The sequence below is a fragment of the Oncorhynchus keta genome, chromosome 34 (genome assembly GCF_023373465.1).
Source record: "Oncorhynchus keta strain PuntledgeMale-10-30-2019 chromosome 34, Oket_V2, whole genome shotgun sequence".
Classification (NCBI taxonomy): Eukaryota; Metazoa; Chordata; class Actinopteri; order Salmoniformes; family Salmonidae; genus Oncorhynchus; species Oncorhynchus keta.
In genome coordinates this window covers 80,714,885-80,723,894 of record NC_068454.1, presented here as the reverse complement: position 1 = coordinate 80,723,894, position 9,010 = coordinate 80,714,885, and the positions used below count along the sequence as shown (strand labels likewise).

General features: G+C 42.0%; 1 protein-coding gene across 1 annotated transcript in view; it reads right to left on the bottom strand.

The window, feature by feature from the left end:
* LOC118376982 (phospholipid-transporting ATPase ID-like) overlaps nt 1-2,168 on the bottom strand; it is a 132,642-nt gene extending 130,474 nt beyond the window's left edge. Inside the window, exon 1 of the mRNA XM_052495451.1 lies at nt 1,954-2,168. The gene's annotated coding sequence lies outside the window, so the exon portion shown is untranslated. The remainder of the gene's footprint in view (nt 1-1,953) is intronic.
* Nucleotides 2,169-9,010: the final 6,842 nt, after the last annotated feature.

The following is a 9,010-nucleotide window of genomic DNA, read 5'->3' as shown; positions in this document are numbered from 1 at the left end:
TAAGTGGTCTCCTCATCTCCTTTCCTTCATCTGTACTGATACTGTAGGAAAACAAAGGGTGGATGAAATTATTTTTGTATTTTGATCCCTATGGTTGGGGTTAGGATTAGGGGATGGTAAACTGATCCTAGGTCTGTATCTACAGACAACGTCTAGGGTTCCAGAACTGGTAGACTGAGGGAGATGGTGGTCGGGCCTAAATCAATAGTCCACAGAAAGAACTGCTCTCTGAGTGGGACAGATCAGCTTTCAGATACATACACCAGTCTCTATCTCTCTCTCTGTGTACATTCTGTTCTCTCTCCCCCATCTTCTATACCTCTCCGTTCATCTCACCAATTCCCTCCATACCTACCTCTCTTTCACCAATCCCCTGTCTCTTTCTGCTCTCTTCTCTCCACTCATAACCTTCCTCCTTTTTCTCCCACTGTATATTTAAAGATCAAAACAGGACAAGCGAATGGTTTGGGCTGAGTGCCAGATTAAACCATATGAAATTAAATTAAAAGAAACTACCTCCCCTCCCTCCCTTACGTTTTCCCTCCCTCCCTTAACCACTCTCCTTCAGGCTCCTTGTATAACCCTGTGGAATGCAGTGTCCTTATTGCGGGCAGGTAGGGCCGGAATGAGGCAGGCAGGGAGGTAGGACCGGAAGGAGGCAGGCAGGGAGGTAGGACCGGAAGGAGGCAGGCAGGGAGGTAGGACCGGAAGGAGGCAGGCAGGGAGGGCCGGAATGAGGCAGGCAGGGAGGTAGGACCGGAATGAGGCGCGCAGGAAGGAATGGAAGTAGAAGGGCAGGTAGGGATGCAGGGGAGCAGGGCCAGAACTAGGCAGGCAGGTAGGAGGGCAGGTAGGAGGGCAGATAGGGGAGCAGGGCCAGTACGAGGCAGGCAGGTAGGAGGGCAGATAGGGGAGCAGGGCCAGTACGAGGCAGGCAGGTAGGAGGGAAGATAGGGGAGCAGGGCCAGTACGAGGCAGGCAGATAGGGGAGCAGGGCCAGTACGAGGCAGGCAGATAGGGGAGCAGGGCCAGTACGAGGCAGGTAGGTAGGAGGGCAGATAGGGGAGCAGGGCCAGTACGAGGCAGGCAGGTAGGAGGGCAGATAGGGGAGCAGGGCCAGTACGAGCCAGGCAGGTAGGAGGGCAGATAGGGGAGCAGGGCCAGTACGAGCCAGGCAGGTAGGAGGGCAGATAGGGGAGCAGGGCCAGTACGAGCCAGGCAGGTAGGAGGGCAGATAGGGGAGCAGGGCCAGTACGAGCCAGGCAGGTAGGAGGGCAGATAGGGGAGCAGGGCCAGTACGAGGCAGGCAGGTAGGAGGGCAGATAGGGGAGTGCGTAACACCAGGGACATGCTGAATATCAATCACCTTTCTTGGCTGCTGTTCAGAATTCCGCTCAACTCTCACTGGAGACTGACGTATAAGAATTTGAGGATATTAAAGCAACCAATCCCTGCATTACCATGAATCACCTATTGACCCAATCTATATATATACAAAACACTGCCTAAATAATCAAATTAGATACATAACGTGACATTATTAGCATGTAATAACATAGTTATTAGTTCAAGTAGTTGACAGTATCAATAACAAAAAATAGTAAAGGGTGTAATAAATCTGCCTAGCTAGTTACTATAGCCCTTATAGCATAGCATATGCAAAGTTTATTCAGGAAGAGGTTTACACTTGCACAGCCAGTGTGAAGCACAATAACTCAACAAAGGTACCCATAATTATTCACAAGTTATCAAACAACAGTAGGACCTAAACAGGTCAAAGTTTATACACAGGTGTGGTAAGAACATTTGAAGTACAGGCAACAATTATTATGCATTGTTAATGGCTAGCTAAACTAGCTCAATCAGAATCTCCGCGAAATAAACAAAGAACCTGACATTCAATTGTTTAGCTGGCTCGCCTACATTTGTCGACTGGCTGGCTATGGAACCTACCTTTTCAAGTCCACGCTATGTGCACATTTCTGTCAGCAACATCCAAGTCCTCTCGCTGGGTTCATGCTGCAGTTTGAGTGTTGATGACACGCCTGCCCTTGTTAGTAAGGCCACGGAGGTAGAGGATACAGACAGGCACTGTGGATGCGCCGTCCTGATACACAGACATGCTGGCGAGGTGAAAGAGCTTTTCTGTCTCCATCCAGAGAGAGAAACAGGAAGGAGGGGCGATGCTTACTTCGACCACCCTCCTACGCATATTCAAGCAATTTTTATAATTTCATCTCATGAGGAAACATACTCTTTGTAATCTCAGGGAGATATTTTATTTTTTATTTTAATTATTCAACAATGTCGACATCTAGTTATTACAGTTTGGGGAACTTTTGAGTGTTCCTTTTTTGTCACCATAATTTCACAAAACCTCCCGCCTCAATATTGCATTTGAAGGTTATTATTGAACAACAGCCTTTCAGCCATGTGCTTTATATTATTGATCTCATAGCGCCCCCTGCTGTCGCTGGTCGGTAACAGCAACAGCCTATATTTTGGGGCGCAACATCAGCACCAAGGCTGCAGCGATTTTTTTCTCCAGCTTTTGATATTCAGAGCTACAAATCAAATCAATATTTTATATTTAATTTATTCTGAACTCACAAAACACAGCCCAAAACAATCTCAACGCGTACACTATAACTTTTGACTACAATGGCCAAACCTGTACAAATAAGCACTCTCATACAACCATATTCTTCAAACACACACACCTTTCTTCATCATCAAATTACAAATCAATAGAGTACTAAAGCAGGAATCAGGAGGGGAAAATGTAGGAATATGTTGTGAAGGACAGAAGCAAGGTAGAAGGACAAAGGGAAGAACAAGTTCAGGAGAAAGAGAGAACACAGGCAGATAGAGAGAGCGAGATAGAGAGAGAGGAGAGGAGTACAGAGAAGATGGCTGACTTTCTCCTCCAGATGGGCAACCTTCTCTATGTCCAGCTGTATAACAGCTAGAGATTGAGATCGTATGTCCTTGGGGAATGACTCAGGCCCAGGTCCATTGCCTCCAGACTGGGCGCCATCTTGTTTTCCAGATAGAGCCCATCGGACTCCAGTTGCAGTGGTGGGTGGTGCAGCTCAATGAAGAGCCTCGCCTACCATTGCCCCCAAGAATGGGTTTCATTGGGAATCCAGATTTCTAAAGGGACCTTCTTGCAGTTCCTACCGCTTCCACTGGATGTCACCAGTCTTTAGAAATTGGTTGAGGTTATTCCTTTGAGTAATGAAAAAGTAGCCCTGTTCAAAACGAGGGTCACTTCAAGTGTACTGTTAGATAGAGGCGTGTGACCAGAAAGGTAGCGTCAGTTTGTTTTCTTCCTGTATTGAACAGAGATCATCCCGTCTTCAATTTTATTGATTATTTACTTTTAAAAAATACCTAAAGTTGTATTACAAAAGTAGTTTGAAATGTTTTGGCAAAGTTTACAGGTGTTTTTCTGGATCAAACGCGCCAAATAAATTGACATTTTGGATATATATGAAGGAATGAATCGAACAAAAGGACCAATTGTGATGTTTATGGAACATATAGGAGTGCCAACAGAAGAAGCTTGTCAAAGGTAACGTATGATTTATATTTTTATTTCTGCGTTTTGTGTCGCGCCTGCAGGGTTGAAATATGTTTTCTCTCTCAGAATGTGGTTGGAGGGGAGTTAGTCACGCTCACTGGGCTAACTATCGTAAAAGTTTTGTGATAGTTTCTGGTTATTGATTCTTGGTTTGATTGTTTAGGTAACACCAATGAAATTTAACAGGAAGTTAAGGTATTCTAACATTATAATCTGTTTCCATTACATGGAACAATGTCAGGTCAGTAAAGTGGATTGCAGGTTGAGTTTATTTCATTTTACAGGGACAGTGCACATTAATCACAGTTGTGTGGGTCTAATTGCAGGGTGTTCATATCAAGCATTTTGAGAAACTGTTTGCTGACAGACTGAACGGGTTTTAATGTTGCAAAGCAAACTTGGGCTAAAACTAGTCAAGTAGTAGGGGAATTTCATAGATTTAAAGTACAGTATTGTATCCAAGGGTAGCGCATGCTCAATTAAGTACATATAACCATTGAGGAAATTTAAAACTAATGATTGGAGGGAGTACAATGAGAAGATATCACTATTATTAGGTTTTGTTAGTAGTCAACGTTTGGGTTTCTGAATCGGGGTAGTGTAACGAATGCTGACCAAGGGTTTTTTTCTGTGAAAAGGAGTGCTTCATTGTATTTATTTTGAAATGTTTTCTTGGGGCTGTAATCTTGAAGGGAGCGAGTGAGAGAGGCATATTTCTACCAAATTGAAATGGCCTGGAAATGTTTTGTTTGTTTAGAACCTGGGGGTTGTCTTTGGGTTTGATGAGAATTCCATTTTTCATAGAGACGATATCTTAAAGGGGTACACACACATATGGAATATTAGAAGTTTATTTTCTGAATTTCAATTAAACACGTGAATTCTTTTGATAAAGGGAATGTTCTGGAAACCTGGGATACAACATGTAGAAAATGTTTTATGGTTTTTCTTTCATTTGTATAATATAGTAGGAAACACGACTGTAAAAGGGTGGTATAACTGTTGACCTCTATCATGGCTTTCCTTTGTGGTCTGATCAGCCTCATGGGAGGGCCATTTGGATAATGAATTTAAGGTCATTAGTGATACTGATTTCAAGGTAAATTGTGTAATTGATAATTATGAACGAGTTTATAGTTCTTTGACATATTTGTAATTTGAACCAATGATAGCATAGCCTTGGATTAATAGTAGATTTATGTTAAGTATTTAAAACCTAATCCAAGCCAACAGGTGTGATGCACTTGGGCGTAGTGGGTGCGGAGTCAGGCGTAGTGGGTGCGGAGTCAGGCGTAGTGGGTGCGGAGTCAGGCGCAGGAGAAAATCATATACGCCAATACCGGGCGCACATAAACTATTGGCCCAAAACCAGGACCCAACTAGTCCGGAGAAACAAACAAAATGTAACACACTACCACACATAAACACAGAGAAAAAATAAGCCCGCACAAAGAGCAGACGGGCATTACCGGCTTAAATAGCCCAACTAATAACATAAACAAGAAACAGGTGTAACCAATAAGACAAAACCAACAGAAAATGAAAAGGGATCGGTGGCAGCTAGTAGACCGGTGACGACGACCGCCGAGCGCCACCCGAACAGGAAGAGGAGCCACCTTCGGTAGGAGTCGTGACAGTATTCCCCCCCCCCCCCGACGCGCGGCTCCTCCAGCGCGCCGACACCAGCCTCGAGGGCGACCCGGAGGGCAAGGTGCAGGACGATCCAAGATGTCCCCCACCGGTACCCAGCACCTCTCCTCTGGACTGTACCCCTCCCAGTCCAGAGGTACTGCAGGCCCCTCACCCGGCGTCTAGAGTCCAGAATAGCACGTACTGTGTACGCTAGGGACCCCTCGCTGTCCAGAGGGGGCGGATGGACCTCCGGCACCTCACCTTCTTGCAGGGGACCAGCTAACACTGGCCTGAGAAGAGACACATGAAACAAGGGGATAATGTTTAGACTGTTTTTTTTATGAGGATTGTAATAAAAATCCTAACAGGAAGCTTTATAATTGGATATAGGTCTATAACAGCCATTGATGAATATCGAATATACATACATGTATTGGTTTGAAATATTCTTGGATACCATTTATTTTTCCATATAGTGTTTGATGTATTAGTGTGTATTATTTAGTCATTAAGGGTGGATTGTTAAAACTTCTTATGGCTGCAGGGGCAGTATTGAGTAGCTTGGATGAAAAGGTGCCCAGAGTAAATGGCCTGCTCCTCAGTCCCAGTTATTAATATATGCATAGTATTATTAGTATTGGATAGAAAACACTCTGAAGTTTCTAAAACTGTTTGAATTATGTCTGTGAGTATAACAGAACTCATATGGCAGGCAAAAACCTGAGGAGAATCCAAACAGGAAGTGAGAAATCTGAGGTTGGTAGGCTTTCAACACAGTTCCCATTGAAATCCCCTTGAGATATGAATGAAGTTGCACTTCCTAGGGCTTCCACTAGATGTCAACCATCTATATACATTTTAATGAGGCTTCTACTGTGTTGTGGGACTGAATAAGAACAGAATGAACAGGTGTCTGGCAGTCAGCCATTTTCTGGTCACGCGTATTCCACATGACTTCCTCTTGCGTTCCGTTGCTCCAGAATACACAAAGGAATTCTCCGGTTGAACTTTATTGAAGATATATGATTAAAACATCCTAATGATTGATTCTGTACTTAGTTTGAAATGTTTCTTCGACCTGTAATATAAATTTTTGAAGTTTTTATTCGAACTAACGCTTGACCAGAACGAGCGTTTGGATATTTATACCAAACACGCTAACAAAAAGAGGTATTTGGACATAAATAATGGACATTATCGAACAAAACCAACATTTATTGTGGACCTGGGATTCCTGGGAGTGCATTCTGATGAAGATCATCAAAGGTAAGGGAACATTTATTATGTAATCTATTTATGTTGACTCGAACATGGCAGCTAAATTGACTTGTTGTGAGCGCCGTCTCAGATTATTGCATGATTTGCTTTTTCGTAAAGTTTTTTTGAAATCTGACACAGCGGTTGCATTAAGGAGAGCTATATCTATAATTCCATGTGTATAACTTATTCCATGTGTATGTATTATCATCTACATTTATAATGAGTATTTCTGTTGAATCGATGTGGCTATGCAATGTTTTTGGAACTAGTGAATTTAACGCGCCAATGTAAACTCTGATTTTTTTACATAAATATGAACTTTATCAAACAAAACATACATTGTAACATGAAGTCCTATGAGTGCCATCTGATGAAGATTATCAAAGGTTAGTGATTCGTTTTTTCTCTATTTGTGCTTTTTGTGACTCCTCTCTTTGGCTGGAAAAATGGCTGTGTTTTTCTGTGACTTGGCTCTGACCTAACATAATCGTTTGTGGTGCTTTCGCCGTAAAGCCTATTTGAAATGGGACACTGTGGTCGGATTAACAACAAGACTACCTTTAAAACGGTATAAGATACATGTATGTTTGAGGAATTTTAATTTTGAGATTTCTGTTGTTTTGAATTTGGCACCCTGCACTTTCACTGGCTGTTGTCATATCATCCCGTTAACGGGATTGCAGCCCAAAGAGATTTTAACCAGGTAGGCCAGTTGAGAACAAGTTCTCATTTACAACTGCGACCTAATTGGTGATTGTATACATGTGCCCTCAGTTCACCATTGCCTGGTCCATTATTGTTCCCATGTCCGTTGGTCTTGTGAGTAACTGTGCTTTGTTGTTTCGGCTTTCGTGCTATGTGTATTGTGCACTTGTTATTTCGGGTCTCGTTCCCGTGCATATTTATTAGAGGTTTAACCTAGCTCTTTTGTTTGGGTTACATCCTGTTTTTGTATATGTTTGTTTTGGGCATCATGGCATGTTGTATTGTTTGGGTGGCGTATTCCTGACCCTGTCTCCAATCATTTATACAACATGACACCACCCCAAAATTATATTTGCACTTCTCCAGAAATGGCAGACTAAATTGCATTGCATTCGAGCAATGTAGGCCGTGCCTATCTTATCACCATGAACCCATGGATGGTTAATCTTTAAAATACAAGTTTTTGAAACCAACAACAATATTTCAAAATAGCTTGTTCAATGGCACTGTGTGCATCCGTAGGCTTACATTTGATTTGATGTCTTTACGGGTAATATTCGCTAGTCTATACAAAATACTAGGCTTCTGTCAATTGCCGAAGATAGAGCGCTGTACATCTATCTACCCTTTAAACTAGATCCATTAGCCGTAAGCAGCACAAACACAGACCCATGGTCGCATGCATGCAGAAGCCCTAAATGTGCTCACAGAAAAGGCCTCAACTCCAGAAATGTATATACACAGGTTTATAATTACTTATTCATAATTATTCCACAGATAAGGTGGATGTCACACCCTGGTCACAGAGAGGCTTTTTAATCTCTATTTTAGTTAGGCCAGGGTGTGACTAGGGTGGGCGTTCTATGCTCTTTTTTCTATGTTTTTGTTCTATGTTTTGTATTTCTGGTTTTGGCCTGGTATGGTTCCCAATCAGAGGCAGCTGTCAATCATTGTCTCTGATTGAGAACTATACTTAGGCAGCCTGTTTTCCCACTATGGGTTGTGGGTAGTTGTTTTCTGTGTCTGTGTTTACCATACAGAACTGTTTCGTGTAGTTCACGCTCTTTGTTGTTTTTGGTCATTTAGGGTTCTGTTTATTTTATTAAACATCACCTTCTTCCACCAACGACAGCCGTTACACAGGAAACGATTACACTCAGGTGTTATTGGCATCAGTGCAACCATTAGATTTTCACAGAGTAATAAAATTATAGTAAAATAATCATCATTTTGGTGGGGGGTTTTCTGCTGCGCATTTTGATCATTCAACCTCAGTAGGCAGATATAGCACCAAATTATTAGCCTGGTTTAAGGACATTAGCAACAAACATTTCACTTATTCATTGTCTTATCAACATTATATTGGAATAATAGGGATTATATATAATATAAAGAATTAAATAGCAGCTTCTGTACAGACAATTACTTAGAACAACATAAACAGTGATGTGTATGAACATGTTCTGAGGTCTAACTACACCAAATATACAATATATATATATATACACACACACAAGTAGCCTATTTCCGAACAAAGTAGCCATTTTCATTTGCCACAGAAATGAAAGTAAAAACGTAAATGCTGAGGATATGGCTTTTGCAAGTGCCAACATCCCTCAAAAAAGTTGACAATCCCAAAATGTGTGCATTCATTAACACATGTAATGAACGGAGGTAAAAAAAAACAACTGAAAGCATCTCCATAAACTACAGACAAATACACTGACACACAATGATGTGTATTCTTCTCAGACAGTGTAATGTGTTTATTTGATTTCCGATGGCTGTGTGTCCTGTCTTTCCATTTATATTATAATGCTACATTGCAGG